This window comes from Molossus molossus, unplaced genomic scaffold (assembly GCF_014108415.1).
Source record: "Molossus molossus isolate mMolMol1 unplaced genomic scaffold, mMolMol1.p scaffold_m16_p_8, whole genome shotgun sequence".
Lineage (NCBI taxonomy): Eukaryota > Metazoa > Chordata > Mammalia > Chiroptera > Molossidae > Molossus > Molossus molossus.
Window position 1 is genome coordinate 31545302 of NW_023425402.1, and position 22545 is coordinate 31567846.

Here is a 22545-nt window from a genome sequence, read left to right on the forward strand (position 1 = left end):
GCTTCTATGACTGTATTATAATATATTTTCATTGTTTTAAGCCTCTTAGTTTGTAGTAATTTGTCAAAGCAACAACTGAAAACTAATGTTTTCTGAATAGACTCAGCACAATCAAGCCTTTTCTTATAATTTTCCCCACTTTAATACATTTAACTACATATATTCTAATTGTAGTTGAAGAGTCACAATGCGGTGGGAAGACACTCTGAGAAAGACTAGAAAGTCCTATCTATAAGGACTTAATTTCTTGAGAATTTCATACAATATTATTACATCAACACACACACACACACACACACACACACACACACACACACACACCAACAACATGATTTGTTTCAAAGCAAAGGAGCAGGTCTTCAAGGGGAAACTAAGTGCATCGAATACATACGCCTGAGAAGTGTCATTGTGTGGATTTAGCTGTAGGAAAAAAACTCCAGTAAAAGCTCTGTCCTATTTATTGCAGGCAGAAAAGATGACCTAAAAAATGCAAATAAAACTCTTTGTGCTGAGGGCAACAATGTGTGGGAACAAAGCATTGCCTCGATTACACTAGCAAGTGGCTATAAAATTGGATCCAAAATAACTTGGAGATACTCTCTGGAGGAATGATCTCAGTGCCAGAAAACCCAGAGCAGATACTTACTGTTCACAATGGGCTATACACAACTTTGTAAACTTTGTAAAAACACGTATTTATACATCGTCTTAGCCTGTTCAGGCTGCTATAATAAAATGGGTGGCTTATAAACAAGAGAGATTTACTTCTCACAGTTCACAGTTCTGGAGGATGGAAATCCAAGATCAGGGTGCTAGCATGGTTGAGTTCTGCTGAGAGTCCTCTTCCAGGCTGCGGACATCTCATTGTGTCCTCACAAGGTGGAGAGCAGAGAGAGAAAGCAATCTCTTACAACTCTTTTTTTATTTAAATCTTCACCTGATTTTTTTCATTGTTATTTATTTATTTATTTATTTATTTATTTTTGTTACAGATGTTTCTCCTTTTCCCCCACTGATACTCCCCTCCCCTCCCTCCCCTCCCTGTTCCCAGCTTTGTTGTCCATGTCCATTGTTCATGCACACATGCATATAAGTTGTGTGGTTTATCTCTCCCCACACCCCCTCTTTTGGGGATTGTCAGCCTGTACCCCACTTCCATGTCTCTGGGACTACCCCGTTCCTCAGACTGTTATGTTTATTATGTTACACAAATAAGTGAGATCATGTGATATTTGTCTTTCTCTGCTTGGCTTATTTCACTTAGGATAATACTCTCCAGGTCCCTCCAGGTCCTCTCAAAGGATAAGAGATCTTTCTTTCTTACAGCTGCATAGTACTCCATTGTGTATATGTACCACTGCTTTTTTTATCCATTTGTCTACTGATGGACACTTGGGCTGTTTCCAGCTATTTTAAATAGTGCTGCTAAGAACATGGGTGTGTGTGTGTGTGTGTGTGTGTGTGTGTGTGTGTGTGTATATATATATATATATATATATATATATATTCAAAATGGATGAAAGATTTAAATGTGACTCATGAATCCATAAAAATCCTAGAAGAAAATGTAGGCAAAAAAAAATTCAGACAGCATACGCAGCAGAATTTTTACTGACACATCACCTAAGGCAATAGAAACAAAGGAGAAAATGAACACATGGGACTACATCAAACTCAAAAGCTTCTGCACAGCGAAAGATACAATCACCAAAATGGAAAGGCAACCCACTGTATGGGAGTACATAATTGCCAATGATATATCAGATAAGGGGTTAATTTCCAATATATATAGAGAGAGTGCTCATACAACTCCACAAAAGGAAGACAAAGAACCCAATTAAAAAATGGGCAGAGGAACTAAATAGACACCTCTCCAAACAGGACATACAAATGGCTAAGAGACATATGAAGAAATGATCAACATCACTAATCATCAGAGAGATGCAAATTAAAACAACAATGAGGTATCACCTCACACCTGTCAGAATGACTGCCATCAACAAATCATCAAACAACAAGTGTTGGGGAGGGTGTGGAGAAAAGGGGACTCTAGTACACTGCTGGTGGGAATGCAGACTGGTGCAGGCACTATGGAAAACAATATGGTGTTACCTCAAAAAATTAAAAATTGAACTGCCATTTGATCCAGTGATCCCACTTCTAGGAATATACCCTACGAAGCCTAAAACACCAATCAGAAAGAACATATGTACCTCCATTAATTTTGAAAGAAAGTGGAATGGAGGGAGGTAGGTGGGAGAGAGAGAGAAAGAGAGAGAGAGAGAGAGAGAGAGAGAGAGAGAGAGAGAGAGAGAGAGATTGATGTGAGAGAGACACATCAATCAATTGGTTGTTTCACATGTGCCCCAACTGGAGTCAGGTTCAAACTGAAACCCAGGTGCGTGCTCTTGACCTAGAATTGAACTTGCAGCCCTTTGGGACACAGATTGACGCTCTAACCATGGAGACCACTGGACAGGGCACTCTCTTATGACTCTGATTAGAGCACCAATTCCTCACATGAAGCCTCTCTCCCCATGATCTCATCTAATCCTAATTACCTCTCAAAGATTTCACCTGCTAATAACATCATATCAAGGGTTAGATTTCAGCACATGAATTTTGTGGAAAACAAACAGTTCATCACCTATGTCAAAGTGAAACAAGAAAAGGTTAGGTTATTTTCAACATATTACAAAAGAGGAAAACAAAGGAGAAATAAGGCTTCTTCAAACTTTTGAGGATAAACATTCCACAACAAACTTCCTGGGCCTCATATAGGAGACAGTTATGGCAGAAACCATTTAGAGGAAGGTAAATCATATATCATTTTGAGTTTGATTTCTCAGAAGTCAGAGGGGAGGTGAGTAGAAGGAACTGGGTGAAAATAGGTGAAGAGAATAAACAAAAGCTTATATTCATAGCCCATGGACACAGACAACAATGTGGTGAGGGCCATAGGAAGGGGAGAGCAGGGTCTAGGGGGAGATGGGCAAATGGGGGGAAAGGGGAACATCTGTAACAGTGTCACCAATAATAAAAAAGACATATAATCTCCTGCTTCAAAGCGAGTATGTCTAAAAATTCTGAAGCCTTCACCAGAACAGTAAAATGTAAACAACTTTTTATTCTTATTTTGTTTTCAATATGGCTAGCATGTTTTCTGATACATAAAACGTGAGAACTTGATTACTGTTCTGTTAAAAAAAATCTCTCAGTCTGTGATAAACACTTATACAATTTAGTAACATAAATATAAACTAAAGACCCAAATTATCACTTGTTTCACTTATTTGTGTGTGATGAGTGTTATTCAAACTCAAGAAAGTTAATCAGTATTTGGGGTGGGGGGGTCTAGTATCATTTTTTAAATTATATTTAAATAAAACATTTTCTCTGAGGATATTTTGTGCGTTTGTGTATGTATTTGTATGTGTGTGTGTGGGGGGGGTGCTTTATTCATTTTATTGCTGGCATTGCTGTTTTTTGTTTTATTTATTTATTTTTTCCCCTCCTAGAGATTATGATAATATTAACTGAGTTACTAAAACATAAAAAAGATGGTGCTGAAGAAACTGAATATTGCACGTGGAAGACATGAAAGTACATTTTGCCAAATAATTGAGAATATCTCACTTTCTTGGTAAAATTAAATTACTACTGATATTGACAAGTAAACTGGGAACAGAAATGCTTATTCCAAGCATAGGGAAGTGACTACTTTCTTGTCAAACAAGTCACACCTGTTATCACTTCCAGGGGAAGGATCTGACTCCACCAGGAGCAGTAGTCAACCCAGTGCATGGTTCAGGATAACCAAGAAGGATATGACTCACACAGGCATTGGAGGGAAGGGGGATTTACATATCTGTCCAAGAAACAGAGAAAGGAGCACACATTGTGCCTGAAATTGTAAACATATCCCCACAGAAAATGAAAAGCCCAGCACAGGCTGTGTAGCCTCCCTAACTCTTGGTGAGGAAGACTACATGCATTTTACTGCCTTCCCAACAGTCTTCTCGTAAAGAGTGTTTGCATGGTCCAGTGTTGTTGACTGCATGTTGAAACATTAGTGTGTGCACGTTTGGGTGTATGAGTGAGAGAGAGAGACTATGAGAATAAATTCTTGATTCTAGGCTGGTTTGCTCAGTATTCAGACATCAAGACTTAGAAATCCATTTGAAACTTAATGAAAAAACTTTCACTTTGTCTTAGAGGAGAGAGGGTAAAGACAAGGAATTAGTACATGGTTGGGATAATGAAATGATTGCTATTACAATTCACAGAAAAGGTTTTAAATGTTCACACAGAAATATACATATGTATATTGTGTAAATTAATAAGCAGATATCTCATTTAAAATGGAGTGTGGTTCGACTGGTGTGGCTCAGTGGTTGAGCATTGACCCATGCACCAAGAGGTCGCCAGTTTGATTCCTGGTCAGGACACATGCCCAGGTTGTGGGCCCGATCACCAGTGGGGGCATGCAGGAGGTGGCCAATCGATGTTCTCGCTCATCAGTGTTTCTCTCTCTCTCTCTCTCTCTGAAATCAATAAAGGAAAAAATAAATAATAAATAAATAAATAGAGTCTGGAGGCTAGAATTCTCACTCATGTGTCATTCAACATACACTACTGACCCCGACAGGAAGAGACTGTCCTTGCATCTTTGAAAGAAAGCAATAATACTTTATTACCTCAGCAGGAGGGAAAAAATTCTCCTTGCCCACTTTACAGTTCAGCCAATGAGAGACGGCACTAAATTAGCCAATGAAAAGTCACTATATTTCCAACTTTCAGTGACCTCCAATGGACTCTTTGTTTACAACAGCCTCTTCCAAATCCATACAAGAGTATACCCTATTTTGTTTCTCTAGACTTTTTCATGGCTCACCATTAGACCACATATCCAGAATTGCAATTCCTTGTTGTTCCCTAATAAGCTCATTTTGCTGGTGAAATATCTGGCTGTCTATTTGTTTAAGCTCAACATTATTTGGCGGCCTGCATGAGGAGTCAGAGAAGATCCCCAAAAGTGCTATGGCTCATGACAAACACTGTGCTGGATGTGCAACATCAACACCCTTCAATGTAACTGAGGAGGCGCATTTGCCTGTGGTTGCAATTGTCCAACAAACCAAATTATATGTGCTCACACAAGCCTACACCCGAGGCAATGGCAAAGCTCCAACATTTATATGGATAGTATCTATGCTTTCAGCATAATTCATGATTTTGAAATATTGTGGAAGAAATGTGGCTTTCTGACTTTCAGTGGAAATAAAATTTAAAATGGGCAGTATTTTAAAGAATTATTGTAGGCTGTACTTTACCTGCTGCTTTAGCTCGTATTAAGATCCCAGGGCATTCTAAACTTCACTGTGTGGAAGCTAAGGGGAATCACCTCACTGACACTTTCTCAAGGAATGCTGCCCTTAAAGGAACCAACAGCAGTCAAACCTAATCTGTTATTGCTCAAAGGGATATTTCTCCAAATGATAACTTAGAAAAGTAGCCCAACGATTGGCCCCAGAAAAAGAAAATCAAGGTTGAAAAGTCAACGGTTTTTTTGTTGGATAAAATGAAAACTCTGATTCTTGCTAAATAATGACCTGGTCCTACAGGAAACCCTAAAATTCCCATTCCTAACTACTATACATGCATTAAACTATTGGTCCACGGACAAAATGATAACATTCATGAATCAGTATTGGTGAGAAAATATTAATGCAGCTGTAAAAAGCACCTGCCTCACTTGTCTAACTTGTCCAACATACAACTCAGGGAAGACTGTTCACACTGCTCTTTTTAAATAGACTGATGGACAATTTGAGGTTTGGTGAATGGATTTCATACAGCTTCCCCATAGATATAAATATGTTTTTGTCATTGCCTGTATCTTTTCTTACTGGACTGAAGCTTTCCCTTATAGACAAGCTACTGCTTCTTCTGTGGCTAAGAAAGGTCATTTTGGTATAGATTATTCATGCCTGAGGAACCCTTCTTGAACTTCATAGTGATTGGGAAATCCATCTTACCAGTTATTCATTTTGACAAGTCTGTGCCATTTGGTCAGTTTTACACTTACTACTGCCTTTACCACCCTCAATCTTCAGGTTGAGAAGAATGCAATAACAGCTTTATTGAGGCTCAACTGGCAAAATTTATAGAGACCCTCAAAATATCTTGGCCAAAATTGCTGTTGACCCTTCTAAATCAAATATTAACCCTTTTGGAATTCATAAACTCTTACTCTTTGAAGTAGTCACAGGGTGTCCAGTGCACCTGGACCATGCTTCTTTTGATCTTCAGTGGATGGAAGGAAATGTACTTCAGTACTGTAAAGACCTAATTGCATCTATCAAAATTAACCATGTTCTGGTAAATTGGTCTTTTCACAGCATGCTCCAGGGAAATTAACCCTTAAGCAACACACTTTGCAACTTGGAGAATTCATCTATTAGAAAAGACACCTCCAGAAGGACTGTCTTCAACCTCATTTGGAAGGACCCAACAAGGTACTGCTTGCTAACCAACCCCTTATATTGACAAACTCCAGAGAATAGACTCCTGAATTCACATGAAATATCTAAAGAAAGCACCTAAACTTGATTGGATCTGCACATCATCTGGTGATCTGATGTTGAAGATTTCCTAAAGTAGAAGATGACCCCTAATGAGACAGCTTTCCCAAGATGTTCAGATCAGACCAATTAGAAGATGTATAACTCACAGAAGTATCTTTAGTCTATACTACTGACTCTGAATTCTTATACAAATTCATATTCTCTGAGTTTGCTGTATTATTGATAAGATATTTTGTTCTAGTTTATTTTGAGACAACAATACTTTTCAATTGCTTATTGTTTTATTCCTGATCTGTACCTTCCCGATTAAGTGAGTAATTAATTCTTTCAGTTCTGCAGTGTTCACTGTTCTAAGATACAAACTCTACATGGAAAATGCTTAGAAGATCTCCTTCCTACCCCTTGTTGTTACTCAAATATTATCCCAATAGTTTTCCTTTCTGTGCACTTTCCCTCTAAGGTGGGACACAATAAACAAGAAAGGTCCTCCTTGGCACTGAGGGACAAAAGATCACTGAATCTAGAACAACCTGACTTTTGGTCAGAGATGTTTTCAGAGAAAGGTCTTGATCAAACAAGGATATGTAAAAATTAATAAACAGAAATCATATTCATAATGGAGTTGAGAGGCCAAAAGAAAGAGTTCTCACATACCTGTCACTTAACACACACTACTGACCCCAACAGGAAAAGATGTGCCTTGCATCTCCAGCAAAAAGTGATATTACTTGGCCTTGGCTAGTTTGGCTCAGCGGTTAGAGCGTCAGCCTGCGGTCCAGAGAGACCCAGGTTCGGTTCCCCTAAGGGCAAGTACCTCAGTTGCAGTTTGTCCCCAGCCCTGGTTGGGTCGTGCGTGTCCCTTTCACGTCAATGTTTCTCTCTCTCTGTCTCTTCCTCTCTCTCCCTCCCACTCTATCTGAACAAAAAAATGGAAAAATGTCCTCAGGTGAGGATAAAAAAATAAAATAAAGTGATACTACTTGACAACCTTGGCAGGAGAAAGGAGAGATTCTTCCTTGTCCAGTAACAGCTCAGCCAACAGGAGATGGACATAACTCAGCCAATGAAAAGTAATTATACTTTAAACATCCGGTTTCCTCCAATGGACTCTTCCTTATAACAGCCCCTTCCAAGTCCAAAGAAAAGTGTTCATGTCCTTATTTGTCTGGACTTATGCATTGTCTGCCATTAGTATGCATGTCCCAAATTATAATTTCTTGATGTTCTCAAATAAACACATTTTGTTGGAGAAATATCGGCTGCTTGTTTATTTAAGGTCAACATTATACATATGTGTGTGTGTGTGTGTGTGCATATATATGCATAGATAAAAGGGGTCAGACTAGCAAAACTGTTATGTATTTGTGCACACACACACAGAATCATAAATATAGAGCACTGAAAAAGAGGGTGATCTATTTAACTGTATCTTCATATTAAAATAGGAAGTGAAGATTTGATTCTTATTGTTGGTTTTAATCACAGAAGCGTAATAAAATCTGTATACCCTTGGTTTTATGTTGATCTTCAAAAAGAACAGAACAAGATATAAGCAAGTTAAATGAGGACACCAAACCTCACTTTATATTATAATGACCTGTTCACACAAGGAAATATTGGCATGCAAATAGCAGCATTCTGTGTCTAAACTAGAAGAACATATGAATAGACTGAGGAAGGTATTGAAAAGAAGAAAATAGAAGGTAGTGTGTGTGGGGCGGTATCTATGGGCCCAGGACTACAAGTGGTACATATATTTTCTTCTCAATCACTATTAAGTAAACCTTAGTTAAATGGCCCCTTCTTGATTCAAAGCTTAGATATAGAGTTCATGTTTGGCAGTCATTTCTGAGGACAATTCTACACTATGGGAAAAGCCAATGACTTTTACTACAATTTAGATACATTCTGGAGTCCCACAGGATACATGGGATCTTCTGAGATAGAAACAACAGGTAATGTACTGTCTGCCAAATACTCAAGTCTTAGAGAACTTAATTGCTCTTTGTTATTTCCTAATGTTCAATAAGTGGTTAACTCTTCTGGCTTGACCTCCGAAGTGTTTTGGAATATTGACAGAAGCTATCATTCAAGCAAGGGTGTTAAAATAGGGGTAGAGCTTCCTTACCTGATCAGCATTGTACTGAAATATTGATTAGTTAACGATAGCAAATGTAGAAGAATTTTGATAAATGATATGCCATGTTCTAGTTCAATCTTCATATATTGAGATGATCTTTTTAAAACTTATCTTAGGTGATCTGATGATTAAAAGCATTTAACAGAAAGCTGCTAAGTTTTCTTCACATCGTATTTTGTTTACTAATTTAAAAAGAAATGAGAAGAAATATTTAGACTATAAACACAAATTATGATATTTTCCCTGAGCCTAATATTACACATATCACATTATTATTAGAATCTTAATGTTAACAATAAGTAAATATTCTATATTGATGCCAATAGTCAGGAAAGTAAATAGATATGTAAGCAGATAAGTAATTACCTGCTCTCAGGTCATAAAACATTATATTCATGGCTTTTTCTCCATTTTTAACTCGTGCTGAAGAAATCATTGATCATATTAAGGATGCGCCTGGATTTTTGTCTTCTATTAAAGCTAATAGGTTTTCATTTTCTGTTACACAGAAAAATAAAAAGGTCGTATTCCAACTATGAATTTTAAAAATGGCAGAAATAGCCATTTTTAATAGGAAAAAAAAAACTATTATTGAATGTGAATAAAATTATATCGCTTTGTAACACTGGATTTTAAAAAATACTAAAAGAATACCAAAAACATCCTATAGAATCATTCCTTATAGAAAACAGACTGTTGCATGACATAGAACATTAGTGGAAATATGTGTAGCTTCCATAAGTTATGAATAAGTCCACAGAACACATAAAGAATGTAATATAAAACAGAAATGATATAATTTACAGACAAGATATGGCACAAATATCACACTATAAATGTGTCTTCAAAAATCTCTTCTCTGTTTCCTCATAGTGTCAAGAGGGAGACAGACAAAGCTCCAGGACATGTGGTCATGCATCATGTCAATTGGAATCCCCTAATAGTAGAGGCTGAAGAGCCATTCTTCCTTTCCAACTCACACACACACAAAAAAAAGTGAAGCTTTGTGGCAAGAGGGGAACTTGTTTAGATTTTAGATTTTGGTCTTCTTTGCCTCATCTGATTACATTATACTTAGTTTGTAGATGTCTGTAAGTTTTTCATTTACCCAGAAGAATAAAATGTCATTTTTTCCTCAACACTAAATGTTTCCAAATTTGAACTTTTGCACTGGACATTTTTATACAGTTTTTATTTTGTTTTAGATTATGTATAACTATAGGTGTATTTTTGAAAATTTCATATATATACAAAACCCTACCTGTGAGATGACATGTGGTATTTATTTGAGTTAGGTAAATTATGACTATAAAATACATTTTACCTTTCTATTGAATTAAATGCTAAAAGAGGGCTGGGGAAAACAATTCAATTGTTCAAAAGGATTTGTGAATAATAATAATAATAGTCATAAAAAAAAAGACCTGAAGAGTTTAAAATGGAAATAAAATATGCATATTGTAAAAATCCCTTCCTAAAAGACTGAAATATATATATGATATTGCTGATATATAAGATAAATTACCAAGTAAACATTTCTAAAAGAAACTTTTGTCTTGAACTTTTTTGAACATTTCAGCATACATGCTTTTTATTTTATTATTTTTATTTTTGGTAGTTCAACATTTTGGAACATAGATTGTATTTAGGTTTTCCAGAAACAGGCATAAGTTTCTATAAATTTTGCCATATGCTTTCAATTTTTAATGTGGATTCCATACACTTTAAATCAAATAAAATATTATGGGTGCCTTTGCTATAGATGGATCTTTTATGTCTTCTCCAGTGCTCTTCCAAAGAGCCAAAGGAGGGACATACACCCATGTTCTGAGTCAACTGCAATTTTAGACTTGAATTTGGTTAACGTAATGCAAAGTGTTTTAGAAGCCCATTATTTCTAAAGGATATATCAATTTTAGGTATTGCTACAGGTTTATCAATTTTGACAAAAAATTGATAGACTGAATCATATTTGCAGCAATTCCTGGTCCTTAAATGAAGCTAATGTTGCTGGTTCCAACCTAATTGTTGAGTATTGCTTCTTAAGGTTACTTCATGGTTTCTTACTCTTACTCCTTTTCTTAAGAAGCCATACTTGAACTTTTCTGGGAACTATTTCCACAGAAACTCAGGTAGACTTGGTAAGTTTCCCATGCAGTGATTCATTTATCTTGCTGTTTCATTTTAACATATGGATAGTACCCTACATCTCTACATTTTCTATCTACAAATAATGATTTAATATTGCTATATTTAGTATGATACAAGGTTCTAGCTTCTGGGGACATGCAGAACCTTTACTTCGTCAGTAGGGACACCTCTCTCTTTTTATGAATCACCCTGTGTTTTCTAGAATTGGAGGTTTTTGTTTTTTTTTTTATTTCACAGTTTCTAGGCTATAAAGATGAATGTAGAATTATTCTTCTGACCACTGGAGAAGGAGCAAATGATGCTATTTGAGGATGTGCAGTATTCTAGTTGGTGATTCTAAATATGTTGGCTTCTAAAAGTTGTAGCATCTCTGGTTGTTATAAGCAACATAAATGGTCAGAATCAGAACAAAATTAGAAAGTGAAAATAAGATAAGTGTAAAGAAAGAATGTTGGTAGCAGCCACTGATGGATCATTTATAAAGGTAATGTTCAGAGGTAGAGAACTGTCTTAATTTTTAAAACTTTACTAAGACTTGTTTGCTAGTGTCTTCTATTATCATAAAATACCATCCTGATGCATAAAAAATATAATTTGATTTTTGCTCCTTGAAAATAATATCTTGTCATATAATATCAGTCTCTGCACTTTAAATATTATTTTACCACCTGTCACAGGATGATTATTTTACAATCCGAAGCAAATGTAATAATCTAAGTAAGAACGCGTGGGGCTCTCTCCATTTTAGAATCAAGGACTGACATGAATATTATTTCACTAATATTAATGTAGTAACTTTTAGTATTGAAAGTAACAAATCTGTAGTAGCAGAAAAAAATTAGGGCTTTTATTTCTGTTTACCAAGCAGCATTTCATGTGATTTCTAGCTTGTGCCGTTACCCATAGAGGAGAGTGGTTTTGTAATGGGAATGCTATACAACAAACCTGTAATCACAACATTGTGTACATAAGTAACACTAGTGAGGATTTCCCATTCAAAAATGGACATTCCTTCAACTCTATTGGATCACAGTAGAAACAGGTATATATAGGACTTACCTAAATTCCTAAATTAAAAGTAGTCATATAATGCCCTCTCCTTCCCTCCTCATGTCAGAGATTTTAATGTCGCCTTTGTCATGATAAATGTCATGAAAACAAAGCAACAACCCACACATGAACTCAAGTTTTTAGAAAATATATGAGTTGAGGAAGTGCAGCCAGGAAGTATGAAGTACCTGAAAATATTGTATGTATTGAACCATTTACACAGATTCAAGGGTTCTTTGGGAGAGCTGACTTTCCTATTTGTTTAAATCCAACTACTACCAAACTTCATGGGCCCAGAGGACATCCATCTCCCTTTGGTAATGCCTTAAAATGTGCACTTCACTTTGCTATGCTGTCAAAACCAAAGAACAAGATATCCAGGTGAGTGCACACATCTTTACAGAGTTTCTTAAAGAATGAATGATCTATCGGTAATGTTTCCTTAAATACATACAAGTTTCCTATGGCACGCAAGTCACTATGTTTTAGGGAGGGAAGCTAGTTAATGCCTGGTTCCACAGTGAAAACAGTCCCAGGAATGCACATGGTTCCACTGGGAAAAACTTATTGACAGTTGTTGGGGACCACATATGAGGCCAATATCAATCAGGGGCAATTGACAATACTCCAAAGTACCTCTCCAATCAGATGATAAACCTCAGAGATCTCATTTCAGCTAAAAAGGCTGAGTCTAGTCCTTGTTCTTGGAATGACTACTCGAGGACTTTCATTGCAATTTGTCCTATTTGTCCACATCACAAGTGTGACATATTTCTTCTTTACAGAATGTCTGAGAGATGGCTATGAAAATAGAGGTGAGGAATACAACTGGAGGTGTTGAGAAATGTTTCAACAGGGTGTTCAAAGTCTGAGGCCATCTCTTGCTGTTTCCAATGCCCATCTCTGTTAGATTCAGGGACAGGGTGATCAATTCTGTTCAGAGTTGATTGGAGATGGCAGAACCAGCAGTCAATTACATTACAGGATCTTATAACAGTTTGGAAGAGCACAAAAGTCTGTTTTCCATCATGGGTAAGATTCCAGAGATCATTGTAAGACAAAGATCATGAATGCCCCCTCACACACCTGTAACTCCGGCCATTGTTTCCTCTCCAGGTACTAGGATTCTTGCTCTTCTAATGCTCCTGAATCCACAGGTCCCATTCCAGTAGCCATAATTTCACATATTTTCAATCAGCACTTACTACAAACCAGTTATTTCATCTGAAAGTATGAGGGCAAGAGAAAAAAAAATAGAATTTTAATAAAATGTACAGATGTTTATTGTGTCCCTTACTTTGTGGACCGCTGTAGGAGGGGCTTGGCAATCGTTGTTCATAACCAGGTATTCATTTTCATTAGGATCTAGCTTCACACAGCCATCAAGAGAATCCAGGTAGCTGAACCAGAATTGTTTGCCACCTTTGAACTGAGCTGCCAACTGGAACATATACCAACCAGTCCAGCCTAGGGTTGTATATAGGGGAGAGAAAGAATCATCATGCCCAAGAATGAGCAAGATAAAATTCCAAATTATCAGAATAGGTATATATAAAATTCCATACCATTCATTCTGATCATTATTAAGAGAGTGACTGAGATGAAATAATCCCTCTCTAAGTACAGCTCCATTCAATGACTAAATCCTTACCTATGCCTGTGGACTAGGAGAAGGTGAGGGAGATGGAGTCAAAAGTTATTTGGATGCATTTTGAGGAGGATAATTCAATACTAAATGATAACAAATGCCTGTGGATTTTAGGGTATGTGGAAAGCCTATCAAAAACATGGATTATCAGTTCATTGTTGTGGCTTTTGTGGGGAAAAAAAATGTGTATTTATCATGTGGAAGATTGCCCAGAAAGCTGAACACAACACACAACACAGCTTTGTTTCAAGAGTCGTAATTATGTGGTCCAAGTCAGCTGGTCACACTGGAACAGCAGCAGATAACATGAAAAATGTCAGTTATGGTATGAGCCCACATAGTATGTCAGAAGTAAGCAGGGGCATGATATGCACCATGTTGTCATGAGACAAGTGGGCCAGCTTTTGGCAGGAGTCACAGATCTGGCATGCATTGCTGACCCCTGCATCGACAACACAGATATATATATACTTTGTGCCCAGTCTAGGACAGTGGCTCTGTTGTCATGTTTGGTACAATTATGAATATAGGAAATAGTGCTAAGAATCTGAGTATTGAAGTCTCTTGATCAGAAGCTTTTACTTCATTTGGTCTATTCAGATAAAAGGGCTCTTACTCCGGGCCTCTATGTAAATGATGGAGTCTGATTAGTACGCGTGATTTTTTCCTTTTCTTTTTCTACCATGTACATCTCCCAAGAATGTTGTCTTTAGTCTGTCAGTCTGGAGTTTTCCAAGTGAGAGACCAAACAAGGAGCCAACCTCTTGGGCAATAGCTCAGAAGTGAATGAAAATATATATAACAATGTTAATCATGGGGAATATTGGCCAGATACATGAGAACAGCCCTGGGTCTCGGTTGAAGTTTGTCCCTGGCCCTGGTTGGGTCATGTGGGTGGCAGTCATTGGATGTGTACCTTTTTTTTTTTTTTTTTTTTTTGAGTGAGGAGGAGCTTTAATCACCAAGGACAACTCAGCACTTTGCGTCTCGTTTGCCTATAATCAACATGACTGTTCCCAGAGTCCGCTCAGCAGACAGGACTTCTCCTCCCCGTGGAGACCCGCTGGGTGGGTGACGGCTGATGAGCCCGAGTTCAGACGACCCAGAAAGAACCTGAGTGGTTTGCCTGGGAAGCCTCCTGAGGCCCAAGACGAGGACCCACAAAACCTTGCTGCTCCCCATTGTCCAACCCTGTGCTGGGTCTTTTTGCTGCTAGTACCTCTGGCAGGGCTGGCCCCTGCCACCCCCAGTGGCTTCGCCCTGAGATTTGGCCTCAACCTCAGATGTGCCCCTACCCGCAGCTTCTGCCAAAACTGCACTGCCGGTGCGCGATGCCCATCCCGTGTGCCTCCGGACACGGTTCCTCCGCCCGTCCCTGCAGTGACTGGTCTGCCCCGCAGGCTGCTGCCGAGTGTCTGTGGGCTCTGTCTGTAACTGGTCAGGGTGACTGTGTCCTGTGTTAAGTGCGTCTGTGCCCAGAGATGTCTCTGTCACTGTCACCGTAACTTATGTCTACCGCAGATACAGTCCGGCACTGCCTTGCTGCTGCCTCGCTCCTGTCCCTGTGTGAGGACCGTGCGGGGGGAGGGCAGCTTGCAGTCCAGTAGCTGCCAGGAGCTCTACACATGGGGAGGGCGGGTCAGGCTGGGCTGAGGGTCCCAGGAGGGGCAGCTTGGCCCAGAGGACCCCGGGCCACAAGCTGAGCGGTTCTGACTGGGCCCCACCTGCCCAGAACCGTTCGCAGCCACCCCACGTAGCGGTAAGCATCCGTTTAGTGGATGCTGAGATTGAGCTGATACAGCTGCCTAGTGGACACCATCAAGTTTCCCCTCAGCCAAACCATCAGTGAACCAGGCCAGGTATTTAGGGGAAGCCCTGTGGCTCAAGGGTCCCATTGCTCCAGCAGCTTGGCTTCAGTCAGCGGAGGAGGGGATGAAGTTTTCTCTAATGAGCCAGTTGCCACTATTTCATATAAAACTGAGGAGTCACTGGGGCCAAGTCAGCTGTGTTCTTGAATATAACCTTTCCACTTGACTACCTAGGTTTGGGGACCTATGTTGTTGGTCAGTCGTTGATTCTGAGTTGATCATCCGCAACACAAGAATTTGTGACTCAGCACTCAAAAGACCTCATGCTTCATGTGTTCAGTTTATACAAGAGCTGAATAATAACCTAATAGCTTCTTTTGAATGTACATGTGCCAAGTCACCATGCCAGGGAGATAATGAGTCCTCATCCTCAAGGAGGAAGTCACCATACATTGAAAGAGGTTTCAATTGTTAAAAATCATTAGTCACAGAGACTCATACCTCAAAGATTTACTAGACTGGGAGAACCCCAAAGGTCCCAGCACTTCTATAAATGTGACTTTTTCCAAGTAGGAGATTTGTTAGCATATATATTCAGATGCAGAAGTAACAGCAGTGCATAGAATCGGCTGTAGAGGCTTCAGATGGCATCTTTCATGAACAAGGACATGCACTTTGCTCTATTGTACAAGCCGAGTGAGGGGGAAATCACCTCAATACACAGGGAATTGAGCTGGGTTGGGGTAGGTTTACAGGTGTCATTAGACTCTGGGCACTTCTGTTTCACCCCAATCCCACAGATGGGTTGTGCTTTTTTCTGAATGCTTAATCTACCAGAAAGGAGTTTTCCAAGTGAGATACCAAACAAGAACCCAACTTCTTGGGCAAAATAGCTCAAGATCCAGTGAAAATATTCATATATTAAAAACCTAATGCCCAAGGTGAGGTATGAAGAGGCTGGGAGATTTGGAAAGTGGTTAGGTCATGAGGGAAGACTCTTCCTGAAAAGGATTAGTGCCCTTTTAAAAGAGACCACAGAAAGCTAGCTGCCTCTTCTGTTATGTAGAAACAGCAAGAAGTTGATAGGTTACAACTAGGAAGAGGTGTTCACCAGAACCTGACCATGCTGGCACCCTGATCCTGAACCTCCAGCCTCCAGAATATGAGACAGAAATGTTTGTTGTTTGTAAGCCACCCAGTCTGTGTTTTTTTGTTATATCACGCTTAAAAGACTAAACCAGGTGCCTTCCATATTTTAAATTGAAACAAAAGCTCTTTCCACAGCCCTGAGAATTCCACCCTGAAGAAATTCTGAGATGAATTTATAACCTCACTCCAAGCAGCTTAACAATAGCCTAAATGACTTAGAGAAGACCAGTCTTGGCTCTGTGGTAGGCTCCTTCCTTCTAGCTAGACCCTGTTTCCAAAGCACTATGACTACAGAAGAATTTACTCTACCTTTCTGGCCTAGTCCCCGACCCTTCTCCTTTGACCTAGAACTCAGTAAATGCCACATATTGAAAAGTCACCTTGTGTGTGCATCGGGGGCAGATTGTACTGTGGGAGACTGTAATTCCTGAAGATGACCACAACCAAATCTCCCATGCTACATGCTTTTCACACAATGTAATGTTGATCATCTTTCCATTGAAGAGTGGGATCTATGTCCCCTCTCCCTTGAAACTGTGCAGGATTTTGTTTTAACCAATAGTGTATGATGAAAGCGACATAATGTGACTTTCATGTCTAGCTCATAATAAGTGATTCAACTCCTGACTTCCCTGCTGGAATTCTTGCACTTTTCACTCTTACAACCTTCAGATTCCATGTTAACAGTTCAATTGCCCTGAGGACACCAAGCTGTGAGGAAGCCCAAACTATTCCTTGGAGGTTACATGGAGAGCCCCTCTCTCAAGCACGCGCGCGCACACACACACACACACACACACACCCATCTAGCTCTCACTTGTTCCATCCCTCCACTGCTCCAGCTCCAGTCATATCGTATTGCAACCACTTGAGAGATGACTCTGGGCCAGAATCACACAAATCATAAGAAAACTAAATGATTGTTGTTGTTTTAGATCTAAATTTAAGCCTACATTTTGGAGTAATTTGTTTTAGAGAGCTGCATAACCAGAACATCTAGTTTCCAGACTGTGATGCCAGCACCATAAGATGGTCAAAATCTCTGCTGTTTCTTTATTCTCCTGTAAAAATCTGTCGACTCGGGCCAATAGAAACTCAACTGTGCCAATATCTGACAAATTCCCAGAGGGAATAAAATAGCTGGCAATGATTAGTTCCTTTCAAAGGGCTTTTCTCTCTGGTATTTTAGTGCATCTGGTCCTTGTTGCTTCCATTGGTCTCTGATGCCTTTTAAATGCACTTTATTTTTTTGCATTTATTCTTTTCTTTTCTAGTTACAATAGTGTTCTTGTCTTGCCAATACGTAATTCATCCTGTTCTCACTCCCTATTTGCATTTTCAGCTTAGTTTTCCATTATATTTCTCACTATTTAAAATAAAACACTTGCACACACACACATTTTTTTTAGTTCAGTTTGTTATAATACCTAGACTACTGATCAGTACAGAATCTAGAATTTTCTGACTCCAAAATAAAGTTATAGATGTTCTACTTCTGGTCTTGAATAATGGATATTTTAAGTGTTATTTTTTTCTAAATTTCTAATGGTAAATTTCTCTACCATTTCAGAGTGTTATGGAACTAAGTAGCAAGATCAGTCATACCCAAAGCAAAACAGATACCTTCTGAAAGGCTGCCCACATCTCAGTGGCCCAGATTGGACCACATACCCATACACTGACCAACCACCATAATGTCCTAGATATAGTAGATGTAGACTAATACTTTTGGAGTTCTGTTCAAATGGGGAAGGATATGTGCAGTTAATACTCTTAATATCAAATAATATAAAATAATTTCTGCTGAAAAATTATCAGCCTGCTATCAGAGGCCCAGGTAATATATTATCTAGCTAATCAGCTATAAAAATGGAATGGGGCACAAGTTAAAAAAAATGCCATACATTCAAGAATTTGCTTATGGATGACATCACCATTAAACATTTGCTGCCATACCACAGGATCTAGACATTCCAAAATCGCTTACCTAGTGCTTCGTGGGTTCCCATTCATTCCAAAATGCTGATTCTTGGAAGAGGCATATTGTATTCTGTAGTGTTTTAGAATTTGAAAGCCAGCACCCATATCCAACTTTACCAGGATTTATCCAGACTATTCAGATCTGCATAGTAAAAGAACAAGGAACAACTAACTGTCCATGATGTCTTCCCCTTTTCTGAGCGATCTTAGGTATACATCTATACTTACTAACAAAGATAATGTACAGTCCACTGTTTATCATGCATATCTATTGCATTCGATAACAAATTCAGTTGCGCTCCAGACCCTAATGACTATGGCTATATTATATCTGATGTTGCCGAGATAAATTACCACACATTTAGGAGTTTCAACAACTAAAATTTATACCTTCCAGTTCTACATGTCAGAAGTATGACATGGTTCTCACTGAGCTAATATCAAGGTGGTGCCAGGGCTGCATTCCTTTTGGAGGCTTTGGGGAGAATCCTTCCAAGCCAGAAACTGACTTTTTCCCCCCTGTGGTGTCATATTTCTCTCTGGCTGCCTACAACCAGGAAAATGTCTCCATTTTTATTAGATTGGACCCATTTTAACAATCCAGGATAATCTCCCCATATCAAGATTCTTAACCTTCATAACACTTTTAAAGTCCTTCTTGCCAGCCCTGGCCAGTTTGGCTCAGCTGTTAGAGCGTCAGCCTGCGGTCCACAGAGACCCGGGTTCAGTTCCCGCTAAAGGCATGTACCTTGGCTGCAGTTTGTCCCCGGCCCTGGTTGGGACGTGTGGGGGTGGTGGCCACTCGATGTGTCCCTTTCACATCGATGTTTCTCTCTCTTCCTCTCTCTCCTTCCCACTCTATCTGAATAAAAAATGGAAAAATGTCCTCGGGTGAAGATAAAAAAAAAAAAATGTGAAAAAAAAAAGATAAAGTCCTTCTTGCCATGTAGAAGTTAACATATTCACAGGATGTACAGACACTTTTAGGAGGGGCATTATTTATTGATTGATTGATTGATTGATTGATTGATTTTTGAGATGAGTACCTGGTTTATTTCTGTTGCAGGTGAATCTCAAGACAGAGGCAGATTCTGGATTTGGGGACGAAGGGTGGGTGTCGGGGCTAGAACTCCACCTGTCAGGTGGGGAATGCCTTTCCCTGCAGGGACCCTTGGCTGTTGCTGCCCAATACAATGGCTGGTGCCTAGAGCAGGGTGTGTGTCTCCTCCTACCACTTGGGTGTGGCCACTAAAGGTGGAGATCAGGGTCACCTGGAGGTCACAGTCCCACCGCAACTTCTGGGCTGTGGGTCCAGGATGGCGCACCGGCCTTGCGCTGGTCTTGGCTGCTAGTGACCTAGCAGAATGCATGCACTGGCGGAGATAACTGTTTATCCCCCACACCCCTGATGTGGCCCCATTGCGCAGGTAGGCCAGGTGGGGGGAGACAAAGAGAGGCGATGGCCAGCTGACAATGCACCTCGAGGGGAGTGAGAACTTTCTGAACAGAGGAGGCTGGCTGCCCTTGTCACTGGCATGGTTCTGGGGGCTGAGGGGCCACGTGCACCGTCAAACATGCATATGCTGGGCGGGTGCGCAAAGGTGGGAGGAAGTTCAGGGGGTCTCGCAGCGTGTCGCGGTGCAGGAGTTTGTTCACCTTGGTGTGGCTGGCAGTGAGAGCGTGGGCACCGTGAACTGGGCGTCTGGTCCAGCCTTAACTCCCCACCCACAGCGGGTTCCGCAGCAGCTGCCCGCTGCCTGCGACTGGGCTCAGGTGGCCTGGACTCCACCAGGGGATGCTGGTGGCCAAAAGCATCTCCAGCATTTTATTCTCCAAGCCTGTGTCTCCCTGGGCGGGTTCGGGGGCAACTTCAGGTTGCACTCCAAGTGGTATGTGGTCTCTCCACTCCAGAAGCTGGGGGCCGGGCCTGCAGGACTATTTTCTGGGCAACACGCTGGGCGGGGTGTATTGGACACAGTGCCTGGCTTGGTGCCCCCTGGGCATCCACCTTCTTGATGTGGTCCACAGGGGAGCCCGCCTGGCACACATCCCTGAGCTGGGTCTGAGGGCCATTAGGTTTTACCTGCTAGGGGTGGGGGGTGGGGAAGCTGGGTTTAAAGCCCTTGGAAACTCCTTGCATGCCACCCCAGGGTGCTCCTGGGCAGGTCTGGTGGGCACGTTCTCTTTGAGCTTCCCAGGCCCTGGAGCCAAAGCTTTCTTCCCCCCAGTTCACTGAGGTTTCACTAGGTCCTAGGGGATTACCACAGGTTCCCAAATAATCTCGAGTGCTGCAGGTGGACCAAGCCATTCACGTTGTGGCAGGTTGTGGGCAGCTGAGGAATAACATGCATACTCCCTTCTTGGTGGGCACACGGGTGCCATCCCAACAGGATGCACATGAGGGCCACCATACAGTAAGTGCGGGCAGGTGCAGCATGTAGAGAAGAGGTTTTAGCACAGATTTTCTTGTTCTCATTTCCACTCCGTCCCATGACCTCCTGACCCCTCTTCTAGCGCCAACAACCATCATGCCAGTTTCTGCAGATTCCATGGTGGTGCCTTTTAGAATCACTATGGGGGACATTGGAACCAACCTGCACTTGCATGAGGAACAGCTGGTCCTGTTGTTATGGCAAGTCATGGACCTGGCCATCGTGAAGGTGGGACACCTGCACGAAGTACTAGTCAGATGGGATCATTTGGAACTGATGCAGGGTTGTAAAGAGACAACTAAGATAAGGTCAAGGCCTATACTTGACACCACAGCTAGACTGAGCCCTGGGACAGGTGAACGGGTCAGCAAGTTACTGCACTGAAGGGTAGAGGCCTCCTCCTGACTGTACTGATGTACTTCATGTCAGGCAAATCCTGCTTCCTGATGCTTCCCGACGCTTCCAACAGTTATTGCCTGTATGCTTCTCTTACTCTTTTGATCTTCAAAAAGAATTCAACAAGCGTTGCCCCGGTGCACCTGATTCTGATGCACTGGATGCTGTAAGCAGTGAGAGTGTTTAAATGTTGAGACTCACTCAGCCTTGTGTGTGGAGCCTCTCAAGTTGCAGATATGGGGAATACAACTTTGGTAGTGATTTCACAGCCTTGTAATCACACATTTTCAGATCCAGAGAGAGTAAATTACAAATGGAAAGTGGCACTTGCAGCAAAAAGGAACTTAGTGATGACAGCACTGTAGTCAGGGCTCCAGGTGTATCATGGCTGTCTGTGGATCAAAACACTGCAAATTCTTCAGAGGACTCCTATTGCCAAAGGAGATTCCACACTGTGTCTGAGTGAAGGGAAAAGCTTTGGTGAAGTTAGTGAGTGAGGAGCAGAGACCTAGATCTACACAGGCACACAAAAATTACGCGGAGAGCTGATACACTGAGGTTTACAAAACAACAGGTCAAGATTGTCTTAAAATTGCCGGTGGTACTTCCAATGAGGTATCCCAATTTCTTGCCAAGGAATATCAATTCCGTGTCCACATGTGGGGCTCCCTTTCATGACCACCACTGATGAAGTGGTGGCCTTTTTTGGACAACATTGTCCTAAACTAGGGGAAAGGAAGGCATCCTTCTCGCTACCTAACCAGACAGTAGGCCAACAGGAGATACTTTGTCCTCTTTGCTTGTGAGGAATATGCGCAGAACACTTTGAGGAAGCATGTGAACTTGGATAAGAGTCATTTAACTGTTCAGGAGCATAGCAACTGAAGTTCAGCAGGTGCTGAATCAATCTCCTGTCCCTTCTCATTCCACTGCAGTCCTTCCATTATTCCAGTACCACTGCCACGATATTCACCCCTTTACAAATGTGAGAGACTATACACCATTGAGGTCTTCCCTATGGAAACACAACTGAGGACTCTTTGTGGCAGTTTTTCATAGATATTCAAACTCCCACGTTTCAGATGGGATCAAAGACTAAATTTTAGAACAAAGGCTTCTTCTAGCATTCTTATTTACAAGATTTAGGAGCTAAGTTGGGAACTGAAGATAGAGACCAATAATATGTGTGTGTGTGTGTGTGTGT

The 22545-nt window shown here is 40.6% G+C and overlaps 1 pseudogene; it reads left to right on the top strand.

Annotated features, from left to right (window-relative positions):
• Positions 1-21041: 21041 nt before the first annotated feature.
• On the top strand, positions 21042-22374 carry LOC118621441 (annotated as a pseudogene).
• Positions 22375-22545: the final 171 nt, after the last annotated feature.